We start from the raw sequence: 13,107 nt of genomic DNA on the forward strand, positions 1-13,107 counted from the left end.
GGTGTAGAGTTTGGGGCTGTACAAATGTTTGTGTGGCCTCCTTAAACTAGCTGCTGTGATGTTATTATCCATAAACTAAAGTGGTTTTCTTCCAAAAAATGTTGAATTAAAGTAAGTACTAAATAAATAATAATATAGGTGCTGTATGAGTATGTGCAATCATGGAAATGATACCCAAATCACTGCCTCCAGGAACACTGCATAGACCAAGAAGAAGGGAAGAGACTCCTGGAAGGGAATTTGCGGGGTTCCTGTCACTTCTCTCTTGCCCAGGGAGGAAGAGGACTGAGTCAGATCTCACACCATGTGAAAAACATGGTCATGATCCTCTAAGACAGTGGTTCTGAAGCCAGAGTCCACAGACTGATGCCAGTACAAAATGATGTCTCCAAATCCTTCGTGAGAAGAAAAAATAAGGACAATGTAGATGTCAGCACAAGAATGCTAATTGTTCTTCTTAGGTAAGGATGCACTTTATTCTGGAAATTTGTTGTTGTTGTTCAAGTGCATTTGTGTTAAAATGCTCATTCTTTAGTGACTTGTTAATGATAGGAGATAGTCATTATTTATTGTGATTGTTTCAAAATTTTTTCTTTGGCAAAACCAAAAGTTAGCCATCCTTATCTTGAAAACCTCTTCCCATTTTTTTTTTTTTTCTGTGTTTTACTAAACCTCTGTTCTAGGAAACTTTAATTGCAGGAAACAGCCTGCCTTCTATTGTTAGAGGAAGAAGGTATTGATAGAACCAGCATTATAATTGTGGTTACTAGCAAAGCAAAACAGTAAGCCATAAATCCTCGTTGAACCCAGGCGCTGTTTACCATTGAAGAGTTCCCTCTTTCTCTCCAGTGTAACTAAATAAAGACAGGAGAGTAGAGAAACAAGATAGCTGTTAAATTTAAAAGGAAAAAAGTTCAGGTTTCAAGCAGGCTGTTACAAAAATGAACAAACCAATCCCCAAACTCCTAGACCACCAGGTAGCTCTTGGTGAGCCGGCAGACTGCCTTAGTTCAGGGAGGCACGCTGACAGCCCACCAGCCGCCCCAATCCCTCTCAAACTTTGTTGGCGGAAATATAAACTTGTATATCAGGCTAACTCTTTGACCTGGCAATTCCTTTTTCATGAATTAACTTTAGAAAATATCGTAAAATGGATGCAAATAATTACAAGGACATTCTTCAAAAATATTGCTTATTACAGTGAAAAGTTAGATAAAAGTTAAATATCCCAAACCAAGAGATTGGTTGGGTAAATCATGGCACGTTCGTACACTAGAATACTGTGTAAGTACATAAAACTATGTTGTAGAAAAATACTCAGTATTATGCAAGGATGTTAAGACTGTGTTATTAAATAAGAATGCCCAAAAGAGCAAAAGAGTGAAACATGTACCAAACATTGGGTGCAGTATGATTTAATTCCTATTTAAAAGGTAGGTCTAGTGCATCTGGGTGGTGAAATTATGGGTGAATTCTGTTTTCTTCTTTTTGTGTAAAGATATTTTCTAAAATGTCTATAGTGAAAATGTATTACTTTTACTTTAACGGGAAAAAAAGGCATTTCTTTAAATTGGCTCCATTTAACCTGTTTAAAATGGGTCAGCAACCATACTCCTAAGTTTAAAGGTGGATATTTGTGGATTTGCATTTTGCAGTGCTGATGTGCTTCCCGAAGGGAGACACTAAACCTCTCTGCAAACTCTTTGTAGATTCCCATCTGTGACTTGATAAATATTTGATGCAGTGGCCAGTCAACATCCCTACATTAGTGAAACTTCTGCCCAGGAGCAACTGCACAGCTCTCAGCTATGAGATCGGAGTAAGTTAAAAAGAGCGTATTCATTAGCCACTTCAAAGGGTTGATTTTTTTAGCTGGAAATTTTGCAGACTGGATTATTGGCTCTGTTGTCTACTGCGAGACAACGTGAGGACCAAAAAACAGAGCATGCAAGGAGGAACCTGCCTCTTCCCTTAACATCCTCCTTCCTTTGTATTCACAGCCCATGAGACAAATGCAGCAGGAATCGACCCCTTCCCACTCCTCTTGGTTCAACAGCTTTGAATATCTAAAATGAGTTTAGGATCTGCTCGCTAACTTTGATGGCAAACTTCTAGTCTGCTCCCGTGTCTGATGTAGTTTCGTACAATGGAATGGACAACTTGTTCTCTCTACATCTTCATGGTTAAAATCAATCATTAAAAAGTTAGCACTTTTGTCCTTAAATGCCCTGAGTTGATAAATAGAATGGGTGAACAAAATGTAGCAAGGCGGAGCAGGAACCTGAAATTAGCTAAAATTTATCTCAATTACAGGGGCTTTCAAAAGGACCCTGGCAAACTCCTACTCATTCCGGAAGCCTACCAGAACCCATTTCCATGAGTCCAGGCTTGGTCCTGCTCCTCTGAACTTCCACAACCCCTGTGCTTCTCTTGTGAGAGCCCTGAGGCTGTATTCTAATTGCCTGTTTGTTTATGTCTTTCCCCAGTAAACTGTGGGTCTCTAGACCATTCTGTCTACCACTGCTAGCGTAGTATCTGTCACTTAGAAAAGTGCTGAATAAATATTTATTGAATTGAATACATTTTTTCTTGAAATTATTACTGCAGACGACTTAGAAAATTTCAGGATCATAGTGCATCAAATTTGGGAGTATCCTCCATTCGTTGCTTGAAGCTCCTCCCTTTATAGCTCTCCGAGCAAGCAGTTGTCCGGTCTTCGCTTGCACACCTCTAGTGACAGGGAGTTCACCTCCTTTCAAAACAGTCAGAAGTAGACTTTGGAATGACCTAGGAGAATGAGTAAAAGAGGAACAGGGCAGGTCCGCAGCAAAATTGGAAAGGAAAAGTTAATCCAGGCACCTGCTCATTTCTAGTTCCTCCCCTCTCCTTATTATTTCCTGTTTCTTGAGGCCCTTATTCCTCTACCCCTTTGTCTGCAGGCCCTTGCTCTCAGCTAAGGGTCAAATAAACCCCGCCACGGTGGCTACCAATAGAAGTTTAAGGCTCTGCTTTTCAAACCGGGGGACCAGGCAGTGTGCCAAAGAGTCTTTGAACTCCAAAAAACATAGAGTCTCTTTTGAAGCATTATTTTTATTTGAAGATCTGGAGGGAAAATATTTTTATTTAAAAAAAAATGATTATAGCATGGAGAAAAATATATTTGCATGGATTTTAAAGAGAAAGCCCAAGACTCAAAAGAAATTGATCAGGATCTTTTTTGAGCTGAACCCTCACTCGGTTCAGGATGGGTATAGCAAATGTCCATTTGTACAAGTGACTTAAACTCTCTAAGCCTCAGTTTCCCTAGTTGTAAAATGAAATTAGAATATTTACCTCATAGTGGTATGTGAGCTGCTGTGTAATATGTACCTAGTTCAGTGCCTAGCACTTAATAAATAGTAGTTCTTATTAGCTTTAATTTTAAAATTAGCATGTACTCAATCAGACCCACCCTTAAATTTGTGGGCTAAGTGCAGAAATTTAAATGGAGAACCGTATGTCTATTTAAAAGTTGCAAATCAAACTAACAAGCTGTTATATCTAATAAAATATGTTCTGTCCTTCTATCTTTGAAACAAAATAGACAACAGGTTTTTATATGGCTGAAAGTCAGCAAAATATTAAAGTTGACTGATCTTTAATTTTTTTAAAAGCAGATGTCTGGGAGTTCTGTTGTTTGGCTGATGTTTAGGTAAGTAATAACAAAGATGTACATAATTCATAAACTACTGTATATTTATTCCATAAAATTAATTTTGTTATACCATTTTAGAAAAATTACTAATTATGTTGTTATAATCAAAATTTTTACATACTTTGTGTTCAAATGATAGTAATGCCAAATTAGACAAACTTTCTTAAGTCGTAATTTTTATTTTTTAATTAATTTAGATATGGAGAAAACTTGCTGCTAAACCAACAGCAACTGAAATTGTCAATCAAGTTATACTTCATTTACATTCAGAAATCAACAATATATTGTGATATTGGACTTATGATAAATTATTTTTACAGAAAGTAATACAAAATATTTTAATTTCATCATATAAATCACTACCACTTATATTGCAGTTTTTACATATTCTAAAAGCAATATCTGGATCCATAAAATACTTTTAAGTTCTTTCAAATTTTTCAGGGCTAGAATATGGCAATTTATTCTGTGATTTACTCAAATCTCTCTTCAATGAGACAATACATTCATCTCTAATTACCCAAAATAGTCTAAATAGAAATTAGCTTGAGAATTATTTGTATGTGAATATTCTCCTTTATAGCGATGCAAACATTTTTGTTTTCCTGTTCTATTTTCTTATATTTTATAGGATATCACATTTGTTACATACTTCACATGCAGCTTGTTTCAATTTAGAGAACCCATTTCCTCTAAATTAAAAAAAAAAATGTTTATCTTATAAAAGGAAAATAGCCAAACTTGCATTTGTTTGAGTTTTTGTAAGTTTCTGCTAGCATTAACAGCAACAGTTCACTCTAAATAATTGTAGATAATGAAAATTCAAAAATAATTTTCTGCCAGTGATCACAATTCTTTTATTTCTCATACTCCTCTAGAACATCTTGTTATCTTATGTAAATTAAATATATTAAATCTTATTCCTTTATAGCCTTATTTATAATCTTATTCCTATATTACCATTCCCTCTGTCTAAAAGTAGTTTTAGAGGCAAATATGACATGTCTTTCATCAAAGTGCTCCATCTTTGGGCAGAAAATATCCCATACAATCATTAAATTGTTCTAAGGAATGTCTTCACCCATAGACAGTTGAGAACACAGCTCTTAATAAGAAATTCAAACTGTGCATTGTACATAGTTCACAAAAAATGCTTGTTCTTTACTAACTGCTGTTATCATAGCTTGCTCTCAATATTCTTTTAAATCAGTGCCTGAAATTCAAAGTTATTTTTGCAACTTGACTTTTTACAATGAGTATAAAATCAATGAAATACTTTATTTTGACCTTTTTGATTTTTATCTTTAATAGCTCAACAATAGTACAATAAATTTTAGTTGTTCAATACAATTTTGTCCTAATATGATCTTATTTAGCTATTATTAATTTTTAAAATGGTATGTATAATTTCTTCTTTAATTCTATTTTGAATTCTCCACTTTTTCATATGACTATTTGTTTTATTAGTTTTTATTCATCTTATATGCCTGACCATTCTGGCATCAAATTTGAAAGTTAGTTTTTCTCCTAAACTAGAAATTTCCCAATGTTTTCAGTAAATATTATGCTGTTGCTGTCATACAAAACCTGGCTAAATATGGGGCATCTACTATTATTCTCTTAAGAATATCACAACAATATTTTATATTGGTATTTACTAGGTTTTTTTTTGTTTGTTTTTATTGTTGAATACTAATCATTATTTGCTATTATTTCAGGCTTTTTCCAGGTCTAGTTTTTGCACATGTTCTTTTGGGGGGAGGAGTGCAAGTAACATTTTGTTTTCTTTTAATTGAGAACCTAAACATTTCTAGTCACAAATACTTTCACTGGCCAAAGCTGATTGCAAAGGCTGTGAAATATGTACTAATAGTAACAAGTGTTGTCTTTCAACTCAGAATATAAAAAGCCATTTCTACAGTTTTTTCCTCCATTTGAAATAATTACAGTATAATATGAAATAATGCATTTTCTGCCATGTTTATCCAATGGAAAACTTATAACCAATAATTTGAATGAACTTATTTTTCCTGGAAATATGATTTCAGAATAATATGGCAGACTTTTTTCAGGATCACCATCCAATAAACAGACTGCTCCAGAGTTTTCATCTTTCTTGTCCAATTTGCCAATTTTGTGAATGTAATTTTCTTTGTCTTCTGTTGGGCAGTTCAGAATTGCATTTGTTTCTTCTGAGTTGTGAATTTGATATAAAAATTATCTCTTTCATTGTCATTGCTTTGATCAGGGGGGAAAAATCCTTCATTAGTAAAGAACCTAAGTGTTTCATTTGACCTGTGCAAGTTGTGGATACAATAAGAGTACTTTTCTTGCTCATTTTCATTATTTTGCTCAGTAATTAAATCTTCATTAAATAACGAATATGCACTGCCTGCTTGTGAATTGTGTGTGGGTCATATGCCACAGAAGTCTGCTTACATTCTGAAATTTTAAAAAAATTATGCAGACCATCTCTTTAAATATTTTTTACTTTTCAATTTTTAGCCTTACTTTTCTGAGCACCTCTTTCATATTTCGTAGTTCTATCCCAATCTCAACTTGTTCTCATTCTCCATGACTTAAAGAATTAAAAAATAAAATAGTATTCAAAGGCATCAAAATAGAACTAAAGTAAATGTTAAAATACTGAAAAATTTGAAGTATTTTTCTTATATGGTCTCAAAAAAGTTATCTTTCTTCTGAAATATTCAAAATTGTCATTCAAATTAAACAGCAAAATACAAATTATAGTTAATGAATATTAAAAGTTAAATAAAAATTATTTAAGTGAAGCTTACAGTTTATTTAGTTTGTAAATTTAATTAAATCTTATTTTATAAACATAAAATTGTTTGCAATCTTGCACTCAATGTCCATCAGTTATGAATGAAAAGAATTGGTTTTATGCTTCATACTTTGAGCATGTTTTTAGACTGCATATAAACAAATTTAAGAATAACGTTATTTATTATTGCAAAATGTTCTTTGGCTGCCATGTGTAACTTCTGCGAATACTGCTCTAATTTGTGTCTACTACAGGGCCCACAAATTGGAACTAGAAGAAAACAAGAAAATGGATCCTTGCACTCCTGGGGAATGATACTTGATTATGCAACATCTATAGCATTCATGACATCTGAGAGGAAGGATTTGACAAGTAAATTAATTTGTCTTTTCTTTTACCTAAAAGCTTCTACCGCTCAAATTCTCCCCACACTCCTAAGAAATGCCCTTCTGTGATGCTGGCAGCAGCAATGCCCACGATTCTGCGTGACATCTGGAAACATTTTGTTTCCAGGACAGAGGGCAAGTGATGTGGGAGAAGCACGTCCTGGGACCTGAGTTGTTATAGTCACCAGAGTGGATGTTTAGGGTTATGGCGGCTCTGGGTCAGCAATGGGCACCCAATCCCATGTGTTCTTTAATACATTTGTGATCTCAGACTTTCTAATACATGAGGTCCAAGGTAGAAAAGCCCCTCTTGACCAGATCTAAGGGTGGTCCTGAGCTCAATTAAAAAAAAAAATCCAGCACTATTTATATGTACAACTCACATGTATAAAATAGAAATATGTTTCTTACCACAGATACCTGACTACATTACCATATTAACAGTTTAATGTTTATTTTCTGGATGTTTTTATGCTAACATACACACACATATATATTATATATCATTTTTTAGAAGTATAAATGAAATCATGAAATCAGAATTTGGATCAGCTTCTTTTTTCACTTAATACATTATACACATCTCTGCATGTTATTATATAAGATTTGTCATTAACTTATCTTTTTAAAAGCTATATGATATCACACTACGTTTCTTTAGCCAATTAGCCAATTCCTTATGTTGATTGATATTTACTTTTTTTCCCTTCAAATTGTTGTTATTATAAAATTCATTCAGTGATTATCCTTGTATGGTTGACTTGGTTTTCATTACTTTTAGACTCATGACTGCATTTGGTCAATTGCAGCTAATTTATAAATATTAGAAGTGGTCTGCATATATTTTTTGTGAGATTGCTTAGTCCCTTTCCCTGTTTTACATCTTCTAAAGCCTTTCCTGAAGGTTTTTCTGGACAACTAAGTTCCAGATTAACATTTTACGCTAATCTAATGCCTCATCAGAGCAAAGCAGTCTGATATATTGTATCAACTTTTATTGCTCAAAAATGGCAGAAAATTAGCAATCTATATTAAGAATGGAAAATAGACATTAAAATATATACTATATATTTATATACTGTATATTTACATATTATTTTATGTATTTGCATTACATTATACATGTGTTTATATATCCATTTTAAATATACATATATCCATGCTGCTACTTCCAGGATCAAAATCCAGGTCTGGCTGGCCCCAAAGCCTATGGGTTTGCCACCATACCATGCATTCTAGTAAGTATTAGAACTTGACGGTAGTGGTGTCTCAAAGAGCGTCTAGTTCTTTTCAGTATAAGAAAGATTTTTTTATATACACCAAACTGATCACAGTAATCATTTTTAAGAAGTGAAAAGAGATTGAGGAGAAGAGAAATGGTATATTTGCATTTCTGTATTGCTTGACTTTTAAAAATAAGAATGTGTTCATGTAGTACTTGTCTAATTTTTAAAATTAAATTTAAAAATTATCTTGTACATAGCTGGTAGGAATGACAAATGATCAGACACTTCTGAAAGCAGTTTGTAAGTTGTTTATAAAATTAGACATTCTTAGGTTCTCAATCGAAATGAAAGGATATGTCCACAAAAAGACCTGCAAACTCATGTTTATAACAACTTTATTCATAATCACTAAAAACTGGAGACAGTACATATGTCCATCAGTAGGTGAATGGTTAAACAAATTGTGGTACATCCATATAATGGAATACAACTTGGCAATAAAAAGTAATAAACCAATACATACAACAATGTTACTGCATCACGAAAACATTATGCTAAGTGAGAGAAGTCTGACATGAAAGGTTGCATATTATATTTGATTCTATTTCTGTGACATTCACTACACAGGAAAACTAGGGTCAGAAATCAGATTGTGGTTGCTGGGGGTGGTGGGATGGCATTGACTATAAAGTGGCATAAGAGACCTTTGGGGGTGATGGAAATACTAGGTGTGCATCCTTGTCTAGACACTTCTCTACCCAGGCAGGGCAGCCCCAGCCTGTATCTTACTCTTGTGTGAATTAGAACAGGCCCCGCCTCTAGTGGAGGAGATACAGGGCAATGGAGCACCCCTTGGCCTCTTCATGTCTCTGGGTAGGCAGAACAAAGTGAACCTGTCTTGGAATAATCCATAGGAGGGAGAAGGTAGAGAGAATCTATCTGCCCAACTCTCATTTTTTCTATTTCCCTTTGGTCTTGATTTGCCCCATGGAGAGTTTATTCTCCTGTACCTGAAGTTACCTTATGTGATCTTTTCAGTAACCATTTGGGAAGCCAGATCGCATGCCCTGTAAAGCAGCATTTTATCTAAACCCAGAAGTGACAAGAGAAACAAGAAACACGGGGCGTGTGGCTGGTCAGTATAGCTGCACAGAGGCAGTTGCGGGGAGGTCCTTAACTCCCCCTGACAATGAGGGATCAGCTCTAGGTGGCGGAATCATGGGGCCCGAGTGGATTTGGTTGAGTACAGCTGGCACTTGGGGCAGAACAAGCAGCTGTGTTCCAAAAGTCAGTGGCAGCAAGAGAATCTAAAGAGATGTTCCAATTCTAAAAATATTTGTTGAATAAATGAATAAATAAATAGATAAACAAATAAGTAAATAGAATTATGGGAAGAAGGTAGCAGTGGCAGTGAGGCTTTTAAACCTTCCCAAATCCCCCTGCCTCCACACACATGAAAAGGCAGAACAACTATAATATAAAAATCCAAACACAATGTCAATATCTTAAAAAGATCTGGGAGAACACATCCTCACAAATCTCAAGATAAAAGCAGGTAACGGGAAACTGCCCACAGCTATAAAGACCTAAGTTATATTAGTAGCTGTGCAGCAGGAAGCGATGAGGTATCTGACAGACCTGAGAACAGAAGAACCCGAAAAACCGACAAACTAAGAACTCTAAAACTGGTACTCAGTAGAAAGCAGAGTGGACCAATTTGAGAATAATAACTGACGCTAGAAGGGGTAACTGTGTGGGTTCCAGGGTAAAGTCTAAAGGAGCTGGAGCAGTCTTGGCTCTGTGAGTTTTCAAAAGCACAAACCTCCTTTTCAGGAGAAAGTCTCACACAAGGATAAACTTCTAAGAGTAGAATACAAATGCAGCAAGATGTGTAATCAGAACAAAGGGAAAAGGTCTGGATAAAAAGCAGAGGCAACAGATCTCAGAAAGTACAAAACATTAAAAAAAAATCTTTGTAAGGACATCAGAAAAGAGAGTTCTAGAGCAGTGAAGTTGAAAAGATTATCCTGACCCACCCTTCTTTCATACAAGAAAAACTAAATTCACATAAAAATGAGCAATAGCATAGAATTATATTCAAATCCAATACTAAGTTATTGTAAGAAAAAAAGAATAAGGGGCAGCATAGCATTCCAACAATGAAAGAAAATCAGAAAGACATGCTTACCAAATAGATCAAAATTTTAACTTACTATTTCAAAATGGGCTAAAAAAAAACTAATAAAATAATATTAGATAGGAAAGAATCACATAGATCAGAATTAAAAAATCTCATAAATGAAATAGTTCAGAAGTCAAAACTATATGAAAAGGTAACGCAGAGTTTTCTTCAGCCCCTGTACATTACCAATTTTATTAGTTTCTGTTTCTTCCTTTCTTATTTGCAAAAAAAGCAGATACATACATAGACACACACATATTCTTATTTTGCTTTGATAGTATACTGTATGTATTTGCCTTTGCACCTTGCTTTTTTCACTTCATATTGTTTTATATTATATGTATATATAATATGCATATTATATATGTAAAATATATATAAAGTATATATATAATATGTATATATGTTTTTTAAAGCATTAGTTTTTCACTATGTGGTCTTTTATTTACTCTCTCAAATATATTTGATATTTAGGAAAGTTTATTTTTTAAGGGTTACTGTTATACTAAAATAACCTTAGTCTCCCTCCCCCCATCTTTGTTATTTTCTGTTGATTCCCAAGCAATATTGAAATTAGTTAATAATGTGTTCTTCTCTCTCTCCTCCTTCTCCACTAGCATCTTATTTTACCCAAAGTTCGTTACTATAAGGCAATCAACAAGTATATTCTTTTTTTCATCTATCTTGCTATCCTCCTTTTTTAATTGTACAGTATCTACATTGCCGGGGTATATACTCCTCTTATAACCATGATAGTTTTACAGATCAAAATATATTTAATGCCCACTACCAGTCCTTATGCCAGTGTCTTTCCATTTTGGTGGTCTAAAAAGTCTTTCTTTAGTAAATTCCTCAGGAAGGGCTCAGGAACAATATTCTCTGATTCTTTTCATGTTCATAATATTTTGTGGCATTTTGGATAGATCTAAAATCCTTGGCTCATGTTTTCTTTCCTTGAGTATCTTCAATATGTTAGCATGTTACTCTATTTCTTCTGAAATAAAGTCCAATGACAATCTTATTTCCTTTCCCATTTAAGTGATTTGGTATTTTGACTGTACATCTTTCATGGGTTGAATTGTGTCCTACAAAAAGACGTGTTTACTACCTCTATCGTGAGTCTCAAAATTGGGTAGAGTGCAGTACTAGTGATCAATAAGAGGGAGGGGTAAGGGGTTTGGGCTGTTTGGGGTCTTCTTTTTTCTTTTTATTTATTTTTCTGGAGTAATGCACATATTCTAAAATGATCATGGTGATGAATACACAACTATGTGATGATACTGTGAACCACTGATTGTATACTTGGGATGGATTGTATGGTGTGTGAATATATCTCAATAAAATCACATTTTAAAAAAAGAGATATGTTTATGTCCTAACCCCCTTTACCTGTGAATATGACCTTATTTGGAAATAGATGAAGTCATCCTGGAGAGGGGTGGGCCCAACCGGAGTCCTTATAAGAAGGGGAGAAGAGACCCAGAGATGGACACCCCAGGGACAAGGCCTGTAAAGATGAGGCAGAGAGCGGAGTGGTGCATCTACAAGCCAAGGAAGGCCGAGGACTGCCGGCAAACTCCAGAAGCTAGAGGAAGCCGGGAGGACTTCTTTGCTGCTGGTTTTAGAGGAGCACGGTCCTGCTGACACCTTGATTTCAGACTGCTGGTTTCCAGAACTGTGAGATAATGAATTTCGGTTACGTAAGCCATCTAGTTTGTGGAACTTTGCTACAACAGCCCTAGAAAACTAATACAGTGCCCCAATGTTTTTTTTCTTTTTCTGTGAAGTCCAGAGGTTGTTTTAGAATATGTCTTGAAGTTGGTCATTATGGATTGATTTTTCTAGGTACTAATGTCAAGTCTCTTTTTATTTTAGGAAAATGTTCTGGATTGTTAGTTTTCTGATTTCTTGAATGTTATTTTAGCTTTGTAAATTTTAAATTCAGTTTTAAATTCACATTGTTTTTGATTTTCTTCTTTGTCATCTTTATTGTGCATATGTTGGATACTCTTTGCTTACCTTCTTTGTATGTCTTTTTACCTTTTGTTGAATTCTGCACATTTGATTATTTTGATGTGATAACTTTGGAACTCAGATTTTCTGTCTTACCTAAGGTTTTATTATAGATTGGCTTCCTCAACACTTCACCTGTTTTATTTTAAATTTTTCTTAAATAATAAAATGCCAGATAATAAATGTAGAAGGAACCATACAGTTAAGAAAAATTGTGATTTTTTTTGCAATCTCCAATAAAATTGATTCAGGCAAGGGTTATTAATGGATGCTAAAATATTAGGTGAAAGTTACAGGGAATGAGTATTCTCCCTTTCTCAAAGTTATCATCCCCCAGATTACTTTTAACTATAAAGAAGGAAAAATACCTTTGCAGTGGAGATATCTGGTAGGAAGCACCTTAATCAACTGGTTACACTTGTCATCACGAATAACAGGTCGCATGGGCACCATGTGCCTTTAACTATGATACACTGAGAAGGACCCGTCGTCACCTCAGTAGCATTCTAGTTGAAAAATCTTTAAATCTAATTCTAAGGAAATAACTAGACAATTCAAATTGTGGGACATTCTAAAAAAGATTTGGCTTGAAAGTTAATAGCAGGCAAGATCAAAGGACTAAAGGCAGGAGAATTATTTTAGAATAAAGAAGACTATAGAGATGTGATGACTAAAACAGTTCGTGATTCGTGATGAATCCTGGATAAAAACAAAGGCAAAAACAAGACAAAACTAAATAACCAAAGGTCCAAAGGATATTACTGGGAAAACTGGAGAAATTTAATAAGCATTTTTTATTAGATAATACTATATGAATATTA

Source organism: Choloepus didactylus, chromosome 13 (assembly GCF_015220235.1).
Source record: "Choloepus didactylus isolate mChoDid1 chromosome 13, mChoDid1.pri, whole genome shotgun sequence".
NCBI lineage: Eukaryota > Metazoa > Chordata > Mammalia > Pilosa > Megalonychidae > Choloepus > Choloepus didactylus.